The sequence below is a fragment of the Anolis sagrei genome, chromosome 2 (assembly GCF_037176765.1).
Source record: "Anolis sagrei isolate rAnoSag1 chromosome 2, rAnoSag1.mat, whole genome shotgun sequence".
NCBI classification, from domain to species: domain Eukaryota; kingdom Metazoa; phylum Chordata; class Lepidosauria; order Squamata; family Dactyloidae; genus Anolis; species Anolis sagrei.
Genome location: NC_090022.1, coordinates 220,700,763 through 220,723,198, shown reverse-complemented (window position 1 = coordinate 220,723,198; position 22,436 = coordinate 220,700,763).

Here is a 22,436-nt window from a genome sequence, read left to right as displayed (position 1 = left end):
ATATTTGAAAAAGGAAAATCTAATATAATACTCAGTGATGACTTCAAAGCTTTAGGCAACCACAGCAGATCTGGGAACCAATTTTCTACTCCTGGGACCTTCTGTGAGTCACATGGATTGCAAAAAAGCAAAAGAAAAAATATCTGGAGGTAGCAAGTAGTCCACTTCTGGTTTTGAAAAGATAGATATTCTTTGATATTAAATTGTACAAGGGAAACTTACAACCTATTTAAAATATGAGTTGTGCTCCTGGGAATTTCTAAAAGCCCTCTAACACTACACAACAATTCTATAATTCTACTATAATTCTACTTTAACTGCCATGGCTGCACCCTGTGGGATCTTGTTGGTTTGTAGTTTGGTGAAATAATAGGATTCTATCTCTAAAGGTTCTAAATGCCCTTCCCTAAACTAGCTATCCCAGGATCCATTGCCTTTAAAGAGGGAACATTCTCCTACAAGCAGACCCTGAGTTATAAATATCCAACTTACAAATGACTCATAGTTAAGAATCAGGCTGAGACAAGAGAAAGTAAGAGAAATTCATGCCTGAAAGAGTTATCATGAGGAAAATGTGTCTCCAACTGAAGCTTTCTCACCAATCCTTGTTTCCACAACAAGCCATTTTTTCCTGAAACCAATTATCACAGGAACATAAAGTGACGTGAAATCTTCTGAACAGGATCACGGATAGCAAAACAAACACCATATGGGTATTAACCCTTCCCTATGCTATCCAAAACATAGATAGATAGATAGATAGATAGATAGATAGATAGAATAGAATAGAATAGATAGAATAGATAGAATAGATAAAATAGATAAAATAGATAGACACACACACTAGCCATACGCACTACATGTACATTTTTAAATGTCCAGGTACATTTGTGTGTGTGTGTGTAATGTAAAGGTTTCCCCTTGACATTAAGTGTAGTCGATTCCAACTCTGGCGTGGTGGTGCTAATCTACATTTCTAAGCTGAAGAGCCGGCATTGTCCATAGATGCCTCCAAGGTCATGTTGCTGGCATGACTGCATGGAGGCCATTACCTTCCCGTTGAAGCAGTTCCTGTTGTTCTACTCACATTTGCACTCACATTTGCATGTTTTTGAACTACTAGGTTGGCAGAAGCTGGGGCTAGTGTGTGTGTGTGTGTGTATGGCTGAAGTTACACTTAAAAATGTACTTGTTTCAATTTACAAACAAATTCAACTTAAGAACAAACATCGTCAACCTATCTTGTTCATATTTGGGGACTGTATCATTATGTAGTGCGAAAGGGACCCAGGACAGATAATTCCCATTTTTCTCAAAAGGCCAGAAGAAAGGATGGCCCAAAGAGTATGAAGAGCCATAAAAGGCATCTTGTAGGGCTGCAGTGTGCACATCCATGCTCTACATATTACCCAAGATAAGATGCCATTCGTTCAAATGTTAAGATATGCAATATTCTTGGCAACATTTTACCTGATGTGAATTTTGGGGGTTCATGGCATGATTTATAGAAATATTTGCCTGCCGATGCACTTTCTGCTGCCTTAATTGCAACAGACATCTTAGAAATGCTCTTATATAATTACGGTAGCCTGGCCTGAATGTCCATGGTTCTCCATTATCCGTTTACAATAAGTGGAACATCAAAATTAAGCATGCTTCTTTTTCACAGTCAGCTATTCAACTGAGTAAAGAAAACCTCCATACTTTCTTTGAGAATTCTCATTCCCTCGAATAGGTTTTATACATTCCAGATTGTGCTCAGTGTGTAAGTGTATATGTGTGTGCTTCTTACTGGCTGCCTCACAATTGAAGAAAGTGCAGGTTCAGATTTACTCAGACCTCACAGCTGAACTGCATGACTGAAAACAAAAATGGAAGACAAGCAATTCAGATAAAACAAGTCCAAAATGGGCAGCAGCATGAAACAAATGAGTTTGTTGGAAACTTGCAGGAATAATTCCTTTGTACCAATGAAGCATACTCAGAGAGGGTTAACAAGTGAGCAGAAAACTGGCACAGAAACTGGGAGATGCCCAAAGACATGTCTCTAGCCCACAATCATATTCCTGATGGGGTCCTGGTTTATGTATTGTGTGCTGTATTTATTATATTCTATTTACATAGTCATTTACGTATTGTATCTCCCACTCTTCACTGATTATTTAATCCAAGACAGCTTACCATATTAGTAAAAACAAAGAACAGTTAAACACGGCATAATGCAACATTTTAAGAATACAATTGTATGAAGAGTTATATTAAAAATGCCAAATAGTATCCTGTTGGTAAGTTAGCATATTCCAAATCTACCTTATGACATTGCAATTCACATTTGGCATCATTCTTTTGGATTTCTGTTCCACCCAATGACCAAAAAAGACCCATTCACCCACCCAACGAAAAGCTCACTTTGTGAACCAAACAGTGCCTTGCAACATAGCCATTACCAGGTGACTGAAGCATAAGGAGATGAGTATCAATGAGTCCAGTTATTTTTATTTAACTGGGCACACTGCAAGGACATAATCTGTATGCAGGGACCTCCCAAGGATTGCAGGAGGTCCATATTGTTTCCTGTCATGGAACATCCAGCTAAATGGGCATTTCATCATCGATTCTCTTGCTCTCTCATCACCCTGTTGATAGTAGGGTGACAGGTCTCTCATTCATAGGGTCACCATAAGTCAAAGACAGCTTGATGGCAGTTGATGACAACATCAGTTTTGGAGGGATATATGAGTGTAAAGCGTATCATGTTAACACTTTCTAAGTCAGCCTGTCATCTTCATGTAAAGAAAGCAGATACTGTCTGATTGCGGCACAGGCCTGGAAGAAGTTTCTTTTAAGTCTGCCATTCCTACAAGCTCTGGTTCTAGGAGTTAGAGTTCAAAAAAGGAATCACCCCCCCCCCCCCCCCCATTATATAACTGTATAATTAAATCGAGTTGGAAGAGACCACATGAGCCATCTAGTCAAATCCCCTGCCATGAAGGAAAAGTACAATCAAAACACTTTCAACAGATGGTCATCTAGCCTCTGTTTAAAAGCCTCCAAGGAAGGAGGCTTTTAAACCACACTCCGAGGCAGAGAATTCCATTATTGACCAGTTCATATAGTCAGGAAGTTCTTCGTAATGTTCAGGTGGAATCTCCCTTCCTGAATTTGAATCCATTTCTCAGTCCTAGTATCCAGGGCAGCAGAAAACAAGCCTTGTCCCTTTTCCTTAAGACATCCTTTCACATATTTATACATGGCTATCATGTCTCCTCTCAGCCTTCTCTTCTGCAGACTAAACCTACTCAGTTCTTTAAGATGCTCCTCATAGGGCATGGTCTCCAGACTTTGATCATTTTAGTCACCCTCCTCTGGACACCAGCTCGCCAATATCTCTTTTAAATTATGTTGCCCAGAATTGGACACAGTATTCCAGGTGAGGTCTAACCAAAGCAGAATAGAGAGGCACCATAACTTCCCTTGATTTAGACACTATACTCCTTTTGATGGAGCCCAAAATCCCATTGGCTTTTAAGCTGCTGTTTCTTCACACTGTTGGCCCATGTGCAACTTGTTGTCCACTAAGACTCTAAGATCTTTTTCACATGGAGTATTGTCAAGCCAGGTGTCACCCATTCAGTATTTTTATGTTTCATTTTTTTCTGCCTAAGTGAAGTATCGTACATTTGTCATTGTTGAAATTAATTTTGTTAGTTTTGGCCCAGCTCTGTGAAGGTCATTGTGATCCTGTCCTCTGGAATATTAGGTATCTCTCTCAATTGGTGTTATCTGCAAACTTGATAACCACACCCTCTAAACCATCATCCAAGTCATTAATAAAGTTGTTGAACAGTACTGGACCCAGGACCGAATCCTGCCGCACCCCACTAGCTACTTCCTTCAGGATGAAAATGAACTGTTGATGAGCACCCTTTGGGTTCATTCACTTAACCAATTATGAATCTATCTAACAGTAGTATTGTCTAGCAACCATTTTACTAGATTGTTTGCAAAAAGATCATGGAAAGCTTTGTTAAAGACCTAACTGAAATCAAGATATGCTACACTCACAGCATTCCCTGCATCTATCAAGCTTGTAACGCAACCCAAAAAAGAGATCAGATTAGTCTGGCATGACTTGCTTTTGAGAAATCCATGTTGACTTTTAGTAATCAGAGCATTTTTTTTCCAAGTGATTACAGACTGCCTCCTTAATGACCTGCTCCAGAATCTTTCCTGGTATTGATGTCAGGCTGACTGGATGGTAATGGTTTGAGTCCTCTTTTTTTGCCTTCTTGAAGCTAGGGACAACATTTGCCCTCCTCCAGTCTGCTGGGCCTTCTCCTGTTCTCCAAGAATGCTCAAAGATTTTTGCCAGTGGTTCTGAAAAGACTTCTGCTAGTTCCTTAAATTCTCTTGGATGTAGTTCATCTGGCCCTGGAGACTTGCATTCATTTAGAGGAGCTAAGTGACCTCCCTACTACTACAAGCTCTGGCTGACAATATGTGCATTAGAAAGCTTTAGAAGAGGAAACACTGCTTAACTGCTCAGTAGCTAGTAAATGGAACCAGAATAATTTGACCTCCTCCCCTCTCTTCAATCTGGAAAAGGTTGAAGCATCGAAATTCAGTCACTGATGCATTGATGCTTGCTGGGTGTCATGGAAGCACAACAAGTAAGGAGTGCATTAAATTCACACATCAAATCGAGGAGGGTATTCAAGAAAGGAAACAACAGAGACAGGCCCTAAGAGAGTCTTGTGCCTCAGACCTTATAACCAGAGGTTGGAGTGGAGAAGGGGGATACAGTCTTTCCCATCCATCCCCATCCCATTATTCCCCTCCTCATCCTTGAATGCAAAGCACATTATGCACTGCGCTGAGCAGTAACCACTGTGAATTAAAAGTGTTTCAGCGAGCACCATGTTGCTATCTTTTTGCTATCTCAGCCATAATAGGGCTTCTGGAGAGAGAAATAATCGACCATCAGAGAAGGGGGGAAAACAACCAAAGTATTGCAGAGAAGTTGTTCTAATGTGAATGCCCACCACTGCCATAGACCAACTGATTTGCACGTTGCCCATGGATTAGCTGGCCATATTAACCTAACATAGGGACTAGCCAAACCTGTATGCATGCTGATAGTTTCTTAGCTCAGTATATTCTGAATTTGAAATGGTTAAGTGTAAATACATTATATCTGCCTAGACTGCATTCACAATTGCAACTGTGCCTATAATTCAGACCAGAGCTTGGAAATTGTCTTTTGGAGCACATTTTTCAGAATACCTACTGGCAATACTGGCTGAGAGTTATTGGGAGATAGCCTAAAACATTGTTTCTCAACTGGACAAAGAAGGCTGAAGAAATCCAACACCTGGCAGATACCCATGATGCTCAGGGATTCTTCAAAGCCACAAAGGTCATCTATGGACCAAGAAACCATGGGATACAGCCTCTACGCTCATCAGATGGAACCAAACTCCTGAAGGACCAAAACTCAATTGCACTACGTTGGAAAGAACACTACCAAAGCCTCCTGAACCGCAGCTCCAATGTGGCCGAAGAGGTCCTCTCACAAATCCCGCAACAACAAACCAGGGACGAGCTTGCAGCACTGCCTAGTTTGGAAGAAGTCAGCAATGCCATTAGCCAACAGAAGAATAACAAAGCCAGTGGACCAGATGGGATCCCTGCTGAAATCTTTAAAGAGGGAGGACCTGAGCTGACACACCAACTCCACCAGCTCATAGAAAAAGTGTGGGTGACCGAGAAAATCCCAGCAGATTTCAAGGACGCCACCATCATCACCCTCTTCAAAAAAGGGGAAAGAACAGACTGCGGAAACTATCGAGGTATCTCCCTTCTAACCTCCGCTGGGAAAATCCTCGCAAGAATCCTTGCAAACCGCCTTCTGCCCATCTCAGAAGACACCCTCCCAGAATCCCAGAATGGCTTCCGCCCCTCCAGAGGAACAGTGGACATGATCTTCACTGCAAGACAGCTCCAAGAAAAATGCAGAGAACAAAACCAACCTCTGTACATGGCATTCATCGACCTTGCAAAGGCATTCGACACAATGAATCGCAGCGCTCTCTGGACCATCCTCCACAAAATCGGGTGCCCAAACAAATTTGTGAACATCCTGCGGCTCCTCCACGATGACATGATGGCAACAGTCTTGGACAGCAGTGGCTCCCAAAGTGACCCATTTAAGGTGGAATCAGGTGTCAAACAGGGATGTGTTATTGCCCCAACTCTATTCTCCATCTTCATCGCTATGATACTTCACCTTGTTGACGGGAGGCTTCCCACCGGAGTGGAAATAATCTATTGGACAGATGGCAAGCTATTCAACCTCAGCAGACTGAAAGCCAAAACCAAGGTTACAACAACAGCTGTTATAGAACTCCAGTATGCTGATGACAATGTCGTCTGTGCGCATTCAGAAGAAGATCTACAAGCCACTCTAAACACCTTCGCAGAAGCATATGAGAAGCTCGGCCTGTCACTGAACATTGAGAAAACCAAGGTGCTGTTCCAGCAGTCGCCAGCCAATCTCTCTCCAATGCCAGTAATACAGCTTAGTGGTGTCACATTAGAAAATGTGGACCATTTCCGCTACCTTGGCAGCCACCTCTCCACCAAAGTCAACATCGATGCCGAAATACAACACCGCCTGAGCTCTGCAAGTGCAGCATTTTCCAGAATGAAGCAGAGAGTGTTTGGGGACCGGGACATCCGTAGGGATACCAAGGTGCTTGTTTATAAAGCTATTGTCCTCCCAACCCTGCTATATGCCTGTGAGACGTGGACTGTCTACAGACGTCACATGCAGCTTCTGGAACGTTTCCATCAGCGCTGCCTCCGGAAATCTGCAAATCTCCTGGGAAGACAAGCGGACAAACGTCAGTGTGCTGGAAGAAGCAAAGACCACCAGCACTGAAGCGATGGTCCTCCAACATCAACTCCGCTGGGCCGGCCTCGTTGTCCGGATGCCTGACCACCGTCTCCCAAAGCAGTTGCTCTACTCTGAACTTAAGAACGGAAAACGGAACGTTGGTGGACAGGAAAAGAGATTTAAAGATGGGCTCAAAGCCAACCTTAAAAACTCTGGCATAGACACTGAGAACTGGGAAGCCCTGGCCCTTGAGCGCTCCAGCTGGAGGACAGCTGTGACCAGCAGTGCTGCAGAATTTGAGGAGTCATGAGTGGAGGGTGAAAGAGAGAATCGTGCCAGGAGGAAGGCGTGTCAAGCCAACCCCGACCGGGACTGCCTTCCACCTGGAAACCAATGCCCCCACTGCGGAAGAAGATGCAGAGCAAGAATAGGGCTCCACAGCCACATACGGACCCACAAGGAAATCCATAATGGAAGACCATCTTACTCGTCCAACAAGGGATCGCCTAAGTAAGTAAGTAGTTTCTCAACTGGGGGTCAGGACCCCTGGGGGGAGTCATGAGGGGGTGTCAGAGGGGTCACCAAAGACATCAGAAAACACAGTATTTTCTGTTGGTCATGGGGGTTCTGTGTGGAAAGTTGGCCCAATTCTATCATTGGTGTGGTTCAGAATGCTCTTTAATTGTAGTTGAACTATAAATCCCAGCAACTGCAACTCCCAAATGCCAAGTCTATTTTCCCCAAACTCCACCAGTTGGAGTTGTAGTTCACCTAAGTGGGCATTTTGAGTATTCATGACAAGTTTGGTCCATATCGATCAGTGTTTGAGTCCACAGTGCTCTCTGGATATAGGTGAACTACAACTCCAAAAAAAAAAAAAAGGGTTTGGTCCCTTCCAGTATTTTATGTTAGACATGGGAGTTCTGTGTGCTAAGTTTGGTTCAATTGGTCCATAGCTGATGGCATTCAGAATGCTCTTTGATTGTAAGTTAACTTTTAATCCCAGCAACTACAACTCCCAAATGACAAAATCAATCCCCCTCCCAACCACACCAGTATTCAAATTTGGGTGTATCAGGTATTTGTGCCAAATTTGGTCCAGTGAATCAAAATACATCCAGCATATCCGATATTTACATAACAGTAACAAAATAACAGTTATGAAGTAGCAACAAAAATAATTTTATCATTGGGGTTACCACAACATAAGGAACTGCATTAAGGGGTCGCAGTACTAGGAAGGTTGAGAAATACTGGTCTTAAAAGAGTAATATTTTCCATGACTCCTACTACCAGCACATAATGAATAAATGTGTACCCCAAAACAAGCCATAAATATGAGTTGCTATACATGAGCAACATAGTGTATGGCTTGTTTAGCCACTTTTCTGCACTTTCCAGAACCTTGGATAGCTCTTTAAGCTCTGGAGCAGTTTAGTTGCCCTGCTGACATGGAAGCAACTGGCATTCCATGTGCACTTGGGCAGACACAGCATGGCCATTAGTTCTGAGAGTTATAGTCCACTTGCTCCCCACCAAAAAAGAAAAGAAAAAAGAAACATATACCTCTTTTCCAATCTCTGCCAAGGACATTTAATTTTAGTATACATTTTTACTAAACCTGGGAATATGGTATTTATTTTAGATTAATGAGACTGTATTAGCATGTATCTATAAATGTTCCTTGAAAGATGATTAAACTCTGTTGGAGAACTTCTTCCGCATATGTTCAGTTGACATTCCAGAAGGAGACAAAATGGTTTCTACATAGTATTAGCAAAGTATGTACATAACATGGCATTTCCTATTTGCATTTTGTTATTGAAATCTTTAATGTCTCTACTTAGATTAGGTTATTCATCTGGTTTTTCTAAATGAAAACCGTGCCACAGAAAGAGAGAACAAGCCAGACTTTCAACAGTGAAGCAACACAAATGTCAGGGTCATTTTGTTTTCTTTTTGTACCCGCAACATTCAAAGGAATCTAGAGAGTGGCTTTTATATATCTTGGATGGCTTTTATATCTCTGCTAACATCTGTAGATAAAATCTCACTTTCTGTAGTACTTGTGTTAAAACCTGGACCATTGTCTATTTATGTGTTTTCACATTTATGTCTTGCCAACTCACAAATCACAACTTTATAGACAAGTCAAAACCTTTTCTATCATAACAATATTCATATTATAATCTCTCATATTGTAATAAATACTTTTTACACAAGCACCAAAGAGCGATAGTAACTGGTGACATTAATAGCCATGGCCATATATTATTTATTTATTTATTTATTTACTGTGCTTATAGACCGCTGTTCTCAGCCCAGGGGTGACTCACAGCGGTGTACAACATGAAGGGATAGGTGCAAATTACAAGACATAATCTAACAACAACTAGTAATATCAAAAACATCGTCATCAACAGCATCAACATCAACAATCTCAATATCAAAATACAAAAATATATGGGGCTATGCTCAGGAGCAGCATTGCTCAACTTGAGTATTGGGACCCCTGGGGGGGGGGTCATGAGTGGGTGTCAGAGGGGTTGCCACACAGTATTTTCTGTTGGTCATGGAGGTTCTGTGTGGGAAGTTTGGCCCAATTCTATTGTTGGTGGGGTTCAGAATGCACTTTGGTTGCAGGTGAACTATAAATCCCAGCAAATACAACTCCCAAATGCCAAGTCTATTTCTCCCCAAACTCCACCAGTGTTCGCAAGTGGGCATTTTGAGTATTCATGACAAGTTTGGTCCATATCTATCATTGTATGAGTCCATCACAACTCCAAACACAAGGTCAATGCCCACGAGACCCCTCCAGTGTTTTCTGTTGGACATGGGAGTTCTGTGTACTAAGTTTGATTCAATTCCATAGTTGATGGCATTCAGAATGCTCTTGATTGTAGATTATCTATAAATCCCAGCAACTACAACTCCCAAATGACAAAATAAATCCCCCTCCCAACCCCACCAGTGTTCAGATTTGGGCATATCGGGTATTTGTGCCAAATTTGGTCTAGTGAATAAAAATACATCCAGCATATCAGATATTTAATCATTTACATTATGATTCATAACAGTAACAAAATTACAGTTATGAAATAGCAATGAAAATAATTTTATGGTTGGGGATCACCACAACATGAAGAACTCTATTAAGGGATTGTGGCATTAGGAAGGTAGGGAACCACTGCTTAGGAGAATAAAAATGTGGAGGCTGTCCTTTCCTGGACTGAAGTGCATAAACTATCACTTATTCATAATAGTAAGCTCCCACCATCTTACAACAGTGGGAGATGGCCTCAAAGATATAACCCAGACCTTCTATTTGTGGATGCCTGTACTGTGCAACAACACTAAATCAGTGGGACCACCAATACCAAGCACACAGCATCAGCTGATAAGATGCCAATTGTTCCCAACTATAAGGGCTCAGGAAGTTTGAGTTAAATGAAGATTTAATGTCAGAAAGGCAGATTGGCCTAAATTCTCCAATATGTTACATGACAAGATTATATCAGTCACCCCAATCCCTGAGAAATATGAGCGTTTTATCAAAATAGTAACACAAACATTGAATGTACCACAAAATTCCACACAGGTAAAAGATGGAGACAATATTCACTTCACCTTGTGAAATAAAGATCTCCTTGCCCAGCTGACAGAAGGTAAGAACAAAGCTGGCCTGGGAAAGGATTCCAAGAAGAAAGCTTTCCATTCTCCTTCCCTTCATTTTACATTTCTCTTTTCATTTGGGTTACCAAAGGTGCTTCTAGGCAGAGACCTTCAAAATCTCAGTTAAAAAGACTTGTGCAGCTATTTCATTTTGCTTCTTTAACAGGTTTTCTCTTGTAAGGAGGAAGAGACATAGAAGGGCTTAAAACTTAGGATATTGTTACAGTATCTTGCACCAGGAAGTGCATGTAGAGCCATTCCTTAAGTTACAAACAAGAAAAATTCTTTTAAGTGTAACTTCTGCCTATACATCTGTCTATCTATCTATCTATCAGCTTTGGATAGCATAGGGAAGAGTTAACACCCCTGTGCTGTTTATTTTGCTGTCTGTGCCTCTTTTCAGAAGATTTTTGCCTTACTTTCTCTAAAGATTTGGCTTGGTGTGGAAACAAGAATTGGTAGGAAAGCATCAGTGGAGATACTTTTTTCCCATGATAACTCTTTTAGAAGTGAATTTCCCTTCCGATGGGTAGGTTTTTCTCACTTCCCATTGTCTCACCCCTGTTCTTAACTATGAGTAATTTCTAAGTTGGATGTTTGTAACTCAGGGACTGTCTGTAATGTGTTTAAAGGAAGCCAAAGAAATCTGAAAATGAGTTGGAATGGCTAGTTATCTTGAGATTGTATTGACCAGACCAGATTCCCATTGACCAGATTGGGAATTATGCTATCTCCAGGTCAATTGTGGACTGGAAGAAGGATTTCTGAGTGCCTCCTGAACTGTCCTAGACTCCCTTCACTTCATGAGCCCCTATTGTAGAAAAAATTATGGCACCGAATGGATAATTACACAAGCCAATGCAAACCCCATTTGATTGCTATTTGGACAGGGCCCATAGCTCAAAATGCCTGTAGAACCTATACATTTGAAGCCTAGTCCCTGAAAATGAACCTCAAAAATATGAGATCATGTAAAAACCTTTTTTACTATGTTCATCTCTCTCTCTCACACACACACACACACACTATCCCAATTACCCAGAAATAATGCACATAGCTTAGAAAGTTTCCTTTTTTATTATAGCTCCTGGATTCCAGCATGGCCACTGCAGCTTTGTACAACTGCTTTAATCTGTTTCGGGAAGCTGAACAGGGAGAGCCTTATGCATTTAGTCAACCGAGAGGGGAAAACTGATTGCTTTTCCTACAGATATTGCCCAGTCCAGTCCATACAGTCTATTAAGTGCCCTCTAAACATACCTCAAAAGGCAATGAATGACATTTAATTAGCCTGCTACCAGTGTGGAAGGAGAAGTCAGCTGTCATACCAGCTACTTCTATATGTGGTATGGAGAACCTTTGTTTTCACACTTCTTTATTATGTTCCATTAAAAAGCTATATTTAATGTTCCCTATGTATTCTCCTACAGGTTGAGAACCACTGCACTACACCATGCTGACTCTCAAGTCAACTGATATGTCAAGTGAAAATACAGTGATCACACAGCATAATGTCCATTAAGGCACATGGCAAAGAAGCCTAACTATAGCCATATCTTAGAAAAACTCTGAGAAAATAGTGGAAACTTTGTTTTATCATATTTTGCAAGCTTTCTGTCCTTGAAGACAACTCAGCACTGTGTAGTTACCAAGTAACTATGCATTGTAGTTTCCCAACTCTTATATTTGTAAGGAGTCATAGCATATGCAATTCAGGGCGAGTGATAAATGATGGCAAATTTCCACTAACTGTAAAGGCAGTAAATTTATGACTGTCATTCCATACATGACTAACTAGGTGAATGCTTAAGTTCAATGAACTATGATAATGTAAGTGGAGGGCTTCAGATATTCGGGCACCAAATATCCTTGTACTGCACTATTTTTGTACCTAGTATTGTAACCAATGTCACACTTTGCTGAATCACTCAGCATGAAGTTGCCCTGTGACGGAAAAGGTTAAAAGCTGCAATGTGTTGTGTCAAGACGTCTGGATGCATCCATCACTCTGAAAAATCAGTGCTCTCTGTCCTCACAACCAACTTCCAAAAAAACACAGAACAAATAACATAACCTTTCCTGAATCTCATGCCTTCCTGAGATATTGGATCACAACTCTCATCATCCCCAATAAGCATAGACAACACCTCCAAAGGGCACAAGTTTGTGAAAGATTGACATGATGCAATTTTTGTACCATCAAATCATTTTTTGAAGTTGGCTTGCTCCACAATAAACCAGAACTTGGTAAAGCTACATTTTTGGACTAGATTTTACAGAATCTTCAAGTCGGTTTGGGCAGCAGCCATGCTACTGAGGAGGTTCTGAGAATCCAAACCAAGGAGAAGAGCAGTACATCTTGTATATAGACCAAAGCCGCTTTCATGGAGATTTTTTTCATTTCCATATGAAACTATATCAGCTGTTTCCCTTTTGAGGTGATTGATCCATACCCAAAAGTAGCAATAATCAGCATACAGATTGTCATACAGTTGACATCTAATCTGCAAGCTTGCTTTTATTGCTTTAGTTTTTTTTCTTTTTAATTGCTGGGGTTTTTTCTGGACTTTTAGTTTTATCGGCCATCAGATTTTTATGCTTTTTAATAATTTTATAGTTTTAATCAGATTTTATTATCGTTTCTTTCAGTTTAATTTGAGAACCCTCCAAAGAGTGAATGGAAGAAATGGGAAATGTAAATGTTTTTAACAAATTAATGAAACAGCTAGAACATTGAATCAGAAAGACAAAAAGTAATGGTTAAAATGCTGGACATGGATTTTTCTCCCTCCCTCATTCTCCCTTTGTCTCCTATGACATTCACCTGCTGTCAGGGCTTGTGGAGGCAACCGATTGCTTCTACTGACACCATTTTGCTAGGTTCACCTGATGCATATGTGTCACTATAGGGTAAGACTGAAATATCAGCCGCACAGTGTCCTCTCAGGTGGGACACAAAGCCAAAGATGAGCCCTGAAACTAAGTAACTGGGAAGCAGACAACAGACAATAACTTTGGCCAAAGAAACTTCCAAGTACAATACTGCTTTCAGTCAATCATACTAACAGCACTGGGTGAAATAGTTAGATTATATTTCAAGCATCAGTATTTTATGGTACTTCAGAACTACAAAGAAAACGACAAAAGTGTGCATGAGCAATAATTCATGCAAGGTCTATGTGACCTGCAAAGAATGGAAACATAGATGGCTAGTTGTTTACAAGGATGTTCTCAGGATCTGTCACTGCAGCCATAACGTCAGAGAGGATGGCACTGGGCACATGATATTTCAGTTTCAGCATGTCTAAGGTAGGGAAAGGCTTTCCTCTGATATTAAATCTAGTCGTGTCCAACTCAGGGGGCTGGTGCTCACCTCCATTTGTACGTCAAAGAACCAGCGTTGTCCGTAGACAACTTTAAGGTCATGTGGCCGGCGTTGTTTTTCTAAAAAAGCATGTAAGTGTTGATAAAGCTAAATGGACAGATACACACACACACAAATACATTGCATCTGCATTTTGGACACTGCTTGTGCAATAATAGTAATGAAAATGAAGGAAATAAATCCAAAAAAACCCTATCAATTGCCATGCATAACCCCAATTTGCATATACCATAACACAGGGTTGACCACTGCAGCTGAGTGACTATCTCCTAGAATATAGCATTGTGTGTTTATTTCAGGTTTGGCAAAGGATGAAAAACTCCACATCTGTCAGGGATAGCAGAAGAATCTATGTCTGTTTGAAGCAGATTGCTCATTATCTGGAGAGAAACGCGGTCCCCGGTGTCTAATTGAAGTATTAATAATGAAAACAAATGGTGGTCTCTCCTGTTTTTCTGAGTAATTACCCTAAAGCAGGGTTTCATTTTGGCCTTTTCCTTCCCTCCCTAATAGAATGGCAGAAGTACAGCAGGAAAGAGATTTGCATACAACACGTCCATCTCTGACCCAGAGAAAATGTCAGAAAGTTGATGCATTTCAAGAAGAACAGCAAGAATCCTTCCACCCACTCATGGAGCTTATGCTGTTTGTTTTTTTTACCAATTTCATTGCTGTGTATGTAATGTATGTGTGTGTTTACTGGAATGGGGATGATGTTGTGAAACCCATAACATCCATGAGATTTGCCAAATTATAAAATACATTTATTCCAAAAAATCTTGCTTTTTCAGACCAATTTTGGGCTGGAGATATTTGGGCTGATAATATTCAATAGAAACACTGTTCAAATGGTTTTATAGCACAAAATGAATGCAAGAATAAAGTGTGTGTGTGCATGTGTGAGCAGAGATGCCTGTTGAAATGATGTGGCTCTGTATGTCAGTCATGCTGGCTCTGGTTCTCTGACAGCAGCTTTCAGTCCCTTCCCAGCTGTCATGCAGGCAAGAAAAAGAGTGATTTGTTTTCATCTTTGCTTTCCTCTTTCCCTTCTTCTTAGATTTCAGGGTGCTTGAAGCTCCCCAGATTTTAGGGTCAAGCAACATCAAGCTGACAGAGTGAGTTGCGGCATCAACACAAACCGGCATCCCAAAGTCAAGTACAAACTTAAGCAGGACCCTTTTTGCTGTGCTCCAACCTATTCTGCCAGGCCAGAAGAAATGGAAGAAAGAAAAGAAAATTGGCATATGGAATGTGTGGGCTGAATGCAGTACTCTGAAGTGGATGTACAACGATTCCTATCCGCAAGTGCCCACCTCACAGCAAAACTCAGTTTTCCTACACCACAGCTCAGTGCACTTTTGGCAGTTTAGAGATGAGTTTATGAACACTATATGAATTCTGAAAGAATCACATGACTGACAGTGGAATTGGGCAATAAATATAGCATAAATTCAGTAGAGGTGATCCTATAGCCCATGCTTGTCCCCTGCAATATTACTTTGCATTTAGTATGCTTTGTTTTGTGATTAGTTGTGGGATTAATCTGGAAGTCTGCATTTAATTCACAAGTTTGATTACTCAGATATATATACAGTTGGCCCTCTCAATGCATGACTTGAAAATATACAACTTCACCACCACCACCCCTCCAAGATTCAAAAAGCAAACCTTGATTTTTCCATTTTGAATAAGAGATGCCATTTTACTCAGCCACTGTTTATAACAGGACTTCAGCACCCATGGGTTTTAATATCCACAAATTTCCATGTGTGTTTCTCCTGGAATTAAATTCCAATGAATATCAAGGACCACTATTTCTGATATAACTCTATTGTTGAAAAGAAAACAAGTGTTTCCCTGAACATCTAGTTTGTCCCCATATACACTTTTTAAAACTATAAAGCTTGGTTGTGTGAATTTCATCATCATCATCATCATCATCATCATCATCTTAAATTACTTATTAATCACCCTCCATCCGAGATGCTCCAGGCGATTTACATCTCAGAAATTATACAGGATAAAACACATACATACAAATATTAAAATTAACATGGGTCAAATGCTCTAGTAAAAAGACAGGTCTTAAGTGCTAGGATAAAATGCCCTAAGTCATACATAGCTTTGCTTGACTTCATTTTTCATCAGTTCCACATTTCAGTCAGCCATAAGCAATCATACAAAATCCCAAATAGAATAATTTTCTAATGACCTCTTCGCACTGGGCTAAATTTGCCAGCATGCACCAATTTAGCCCCGGTCACCCACCAAGTCATTTTCAACTTATGGAAATCTTAAGGTAAACCTATCATTCTCTTTGTGGTTGAGAGATCCCAGTCAAGGACCTGACATAGAATCTCTGTTAAATGCAGCCGATCACCATCTCATAGTCAAAAGGCAGTCTTGTAATCAAACACAACAAGCAGTCCAACAAGGGCTAAGAATACAAAGAGTCCAGAGTTCTTTCCAAGGGTCAAAACCAAGCAGTCTCGCCAATCCAAGTCATAGTCCAATAACGTAATTCAGTCACCAAATCTAAACTTCCATCCAAGAGTTCACCAACACATATTCTAGCTGCAGTAGTTCCACAAACATTTCTCCCAGCAAACTACCAGAACCAGCCTCCAGCTATTTATGCTACTTTCTCAAGTACTCTCACCTGTTGGCTTCCTCTGAGCCAACCGGTAAGATCTCCTCAGTTGGATGGCATCAGTTCTTAATTGTAGCCTAGCTGGAATGATTAACTCTTGGTCTGCTTCCTGCAGCTTCCTGTTCCTTTCGTCCTTGAGGCTCCTGGTTCTGCTCTGCAGGGGGAGATTCCTCAGTGTCAGGCTGCTGCTCTCTGCTTGCCCCTGACTCAGATGCTAGGCGAAGCAGCCCTTCATCTTCATCCTCATCACTAGCCCTGACAATCACGAGATCTCTCAAACCAAGATCACATGGTGAGTTTCCACAGCTGAGTAAGGATTTGAACCCTGGTCAAACAACTCAGACTACTGTACCACACTGGCTCTCAGCTGCACACATCTAATAAATAATACACTTTGTGACAATTTACTTTACCCCAGCCCTAAATTCATGGATAGCACTAATTGACATTAAAAAAAATCTGGCTTGCCTGAATAAATCACAAAATGTGATCTAATCTCAGTGCTGGAAGCAGATGGCAAACGCAGCTGACAATGACAGTAGCAGTAAGTGTAAATAGGCAGTCACAGTGGGGGTAAGGGAGGAATTTAGACAGAGAGACAAGTGCCATTACAGCAGTACAGAGCAGGGCTTGTCTGAGAAATGCAGGAATATGACGGAAGATGGAGGACAGCATGACCACCACCAAAACTCAGTGGAACGCACATTGGAACATTAAACAGACCTGAGCAAATAAGAGTGGCAATATGTTAACGGTTGAAAGGGCTGGCCCTGCTGTTAAACCCAAACAGGGGAAGGGCAACAACATCCATCCCTGTCTGCTCTGCCTGTGCATTTTGACATGTTCCCTTAATGGAAACTTATCAAAGAGAAGTATAGACAAACAGCCTAAACAAGAAGTCCCCTCCAGCTTCAAGCTGGTCTTCTGCCCTCAAGTGGAATGAAAGGTACCATCCCATGACCAGGATTAATTTGAGATGCATTTGCACTCCTCTCAGCTTTTCTTCACCTGCAGCAATGAATATCTCAGCCTGATCCTGTGTGTATGAGGCCATTAAAGTCTGCCCTGGGAAAATAGCAGCACTGCAGAAATTCCTCTCACGTTGTGCAATTACAGTGTTTCCTCGATGCTTTGCGGTTTGCTTTTTGTGGACTTGCTGTTTTGTGGTTTTTTAATAAATATGTAAAAAGTATTTACATTACATTATTTACGTGGTTGATGGCGAGCAGCTCTGCCTGGCGGTGAACGGGAGGCTGGTGTGCAGGCCAGGCCTGAGGTGTGGTGGGGAAGGCCTTCTGGTCACGAAGTGTGGCCTACTGTGCTACTTCAGCCCTGGAACTGGCTCTGGAGGTGTTTATTGGGTGGAGTCACAGCAGAGGTGGGTAAGGAAGTGTGAGACCTAGACTGCACATGCACGCTTCTTATATATGTCCAATGGAAGTGGAGCGCTTTCTAAAAGTTGCTGCTCAACTAAAGTGACCAAAGGATTTTGTTTATAACGTAAAGGAAAAGGTTTTCCTCTGCATACTAAAATAATGTATAAATATTAAAATAAATATAGCGTCCCTACTTGACAGATGTTCACTTTTCGCAGGTGCTCCTGGAACGTAACACCCCCGATAAGTGAGAGAACACTGTAGACTGAATTGAAGGACCCCTTTTATTCTTGATTTTATCTTAGCCCTTTCTCCTTTTTTGCAAGGTCAGAGCTTTATGAACTGGAAACACTGAACTAGCTGAGTGACATTAGCAAGCCATCTTCTGATGCCTCCCTCCTTCTAACAATTTGAAGCCTATTCCTGCATTAAAGCACCATGTGACTCTTCCAGACAGAAGATATTACCAAAGGCATTTTAATAATGTCCCTTTAAAACCATTTGATGTGTTTTTCCCTCCTCCCTTTTCCACCTGTCCTTCTGCTTCGAAAGAGTTAAGCGATAGCTCCAAAATCACAAAAGAGATGGGCTGCATCTTTTCCCCTCTTTTTTTCCTCCACCCCTATTTTTTTAAAGGGGGGCATACATCAAAGGGAAAAACTGACATGTGATGCCCTGAAGCACTCTCCTGCATGCTTTTAGGTTTGGGAAATTTCATTTTCTACCTTATGATGATTACATGAGAGAGGATGAAATGCTTGCTTTGAGGTTCATTTTAGACAGGGATGTAATAAATGTTGTGGCTTTTCACTGCATTGGAACTAGTCCTTTGTAGCTAGGGATGAAAAATCATATATATATATATATATATACACGCGCGAGATTGTGGATGTGCTTTGTTTGTATTCAAGTGACTCAATGCAGGTGGGGATGAACTGTGTAAAGCGGGGAGGGGAACACTTGGAGCTGCAGCAGGCAATCTTCAGATGCTCCTATGAATATGGTACCTCCTAAGTGAAAATGAGTTTCCCAGTCTCAGTCCCTGCTGAATGGCAGTCCAGGAAGAAGAAAAAACCCATCGTAAATAATTCACTTCAGGTTGACACAGTTTACAGCTTCTCCTCCAGAAAGGCTCAGGAGCCAGCCAGCAAAGGGGAGTGAATTATCTCTTGCCCCTGAACAAGAAGTCAGTTCCTCCGGGAGGAAGAGACAAGAGGGGGGTCATTTTAATCACGCCACACTGTGCAGAATTCAGTGTTTGTTTTCCCCCATTCTTTGGGGCCTCCTTCTGATATATCCCCTCAAGGCTGGAGTGGAGCTCAACTTGACTTTTTCTTTCTCTCCCACAACTGTAGCCAGACAAGGAGAATGAGTAACTTCTTGGGCTCTAAATACTTTATTCACTCAGTGTATTTAAAAATTTAGAAATGTGAAAAAGATTCACTAAGCAAACCCCATGATAAAAAGAAAGAGGGGAGTTTTGTGGAAAACATGCTGCTCATTTCTGACCTGCATAACAATGGGATACTGCTGGGCATAAGGTCTTCCTGTTTGGATGAATGCAAGGAGAACTGAATGTATTCCATCGAATATATCTAGGACATTGCGCCTTGTTCCCTGTCTTTACCTCACCTGAAACCCGCTGTGACTGCTCATAAGTTGTCTCCTGGCCAGAGTGACACCTTTATTTTCTCCCTTTTAATTCTACTAGATGGATCTTTCCTTCCTCCTGAATTACACAGTAAGCAAAGATGTGCCATTATCATAAGAGGATGGACCTTCTTATTTGTGGAATATGATCGGAGGGCCACAATATTGCAACTATCTCCAGTACCAAAGTCCACACAGGGTGTACATATCTATACATTACAATGTGTGTGTAAATACCTATACTTGTCAGGCTAAGGTGAGAAAAAGGAAATACTGGGAAAATTGTATCTTTGCAAATAACTGTTAGATTATTTAGCTCAGAATATACAATATTTAAATAAGCTTTTCTTCACTGCTTGGTAAGGAAGTAGAGGACGGGAACATATGAGATGTAAATAAAAACATTGGAAAGGCAAACCACAAAAGCTATCTTTTGGGTAAGACTTTCTGAGTAATTATTAGCCTGGTGTTTGTATGAAGCTTGTGATACATACATATTGAACATGAAAGAAGGAGAATTTGTCAAGAATCTGCCTTTTTTCAATATTACTTTTTTTAAAAAGCAATACACATTCTTCTCTCCCAGCCTCTTCCACTTTCCATCACAGCTTCGGTTTCATTGGGATACTAGCAGGTCCAGGAGAAGTAATAACAAAGTAAAATAAAATCACAGGGAGGGAATCCCTACTTTATAGGCAGGAGCTACTAGGCTAGTTGTGTCTCAAATCTCATTTGTAGATTAGTGGGATGCTAGCACTCTCCGGCAGAGAATTGCAAATGCCTCATGAAATGACAAATACAAAGAGTCCACAAGATGAAACCATGGCAATTGAAATACTATCAAAATGGTACGAGTGTATACTATGAAGGAGGACTGCTTGTTGTGCCTCCTCCTGTCATCTTTAATTTAAAACAGTGGTGTCAAATGTGTGGCCCTCCAGGTGTTTTGGTCTTCAGCTCCCAGAATTCCTGGCTATTGGACAAGCTGGCTAGGGCTTCTGAGAGTTGGAAGTCCAAACATTGGGAGGGCCACAAGTTTCACACGTCTGATTTAGAATTAAAGATCTGGATAGCAGGGTTGGCAAACAGGGCAATGAATAGTAGGGCCTTTGCAAATGTCTTTCACAACAATTTCAACCAACACTATCACCCCAGACAAATGGCCAACACAAGTATGAGTATGAGTTGTTACCATGAGTTGATGTAGATTTTTTCGGGCTATATGGCCATTTTCTAGAGGCATTCTCTCCTGACATTTCACCTGCATCTATGGCAAGCATCCTCAGAGGTAGTGAGGTCTGTTGGAACTAGGAAAATGGGTTTATATATCTGTGGAATGACCAGCGTGGGATAAAGAATTCCTGTCTGCTGGAGCTAGGTGTGAATGTTTCAACTGACCACTTTGATTAGCATTTGATGGCCTGGCAGTTGTTTGGTGTGGCTTGTTAGTGCCTGGGGCAATCTTTTATTGAGAGATGATTAGATGTCCCTGATTGTTTCCTCTCTGTTGTTTTGCTGTTGTAATTTTAGAGTTTTTTTAATACTGGTAGCCAGATTTTGTTCATTTTCATGGTTTCCTCCTTTCTGTTGAAATTGTCCACATGCTTGTGAATTTCAATGGCTTCTCTGTGTAATCTGACATGGTGGTTGTTAGAGTGGTCCAGCATTTCCGTGTTCTCAAATAAAATGCTGTGTCCAGGTTGGTTCATCAGGTGCTCTGCTATGGCTGACTTCTCTGGTTGAAGTAGTCTGCAGTGCCTTTCATGTTCCTTGATTCGTGTTTGGGCGCTGCGTTTGGTGGTTCCTATTTAGACTTGTCCACAGCTGCATGGTATACGGTAGACTCCTGCAGAAGTGAGAGGATCCCTCTTGTCCTTTGCTGAATGTAGCATTTGTTGGATTTTCTTGGTGGGTCTGTAGATAGTTTGTATGTTGTGTTTCCTCATCAGCTTCCCTATGCAGTCAGTGGTTCCCTTGATGTATGGCAAGAACACTTTTCCTCTGGGTGGATCTTTGTCTTGACTCTTGTGGCTTGTTCTCGGTCTTGCAGCTCTTCTGATGTCTGAGGTGGAGTATCCATTGTTCTGTAGAGCCCAGTTTAGGTGGTTCAGTTCATTAACCATCACCCAAGTCAAAAAAGAAGCACCATTAAAGCCTTGGCAGACCGTGCAAAAAGAATCTGCCAAACCCACCTCCTCCAAGATGAACCGAACCATCTAAACTGGCCTTTACAAGCCAATGGATACCCAGATACCCACATAGGGAAGCTGATGAGGAAACGCAACATACAAACTATCTATAGACCCACCAAGAAAATCCAACAAATGCTACATTCAGCAAAGAACAAGAAGGATCCTCTCACTTCTGCAGGAGTCTACCCTTATACCATGCATCTGTGGACAAGTCTACATAGGGACCCAAACACGAATCAAGGAACATGAAAGGCACTGCAGACTACTTCAACCAGAGAAGTCAGCCATAGCAGAGCACCTGATGAACCAACCTGGACACAGCATATTATTTGAGAACACAGAAATGCTGGACCACTCCAACAACCACCATGTCAGACTACACAGAGAAGCCATCGAAATCCACAAGCATGTGGACAATTTCTACAGAAAGGAGGAAACCATGAAAATGAACAAAATCTGGCTACCAGTATTAAAAAAAACCTCAAAAATTACAACAGCAAAAAACCCCCCAAAAAACAGAGAGGAAACAATCACGGACATCTAATCACTTCTCAACAAAAATTGCCCCAGGCACTAACAAGCCACACCAAACAACTGCCAGGCCATCAAATGC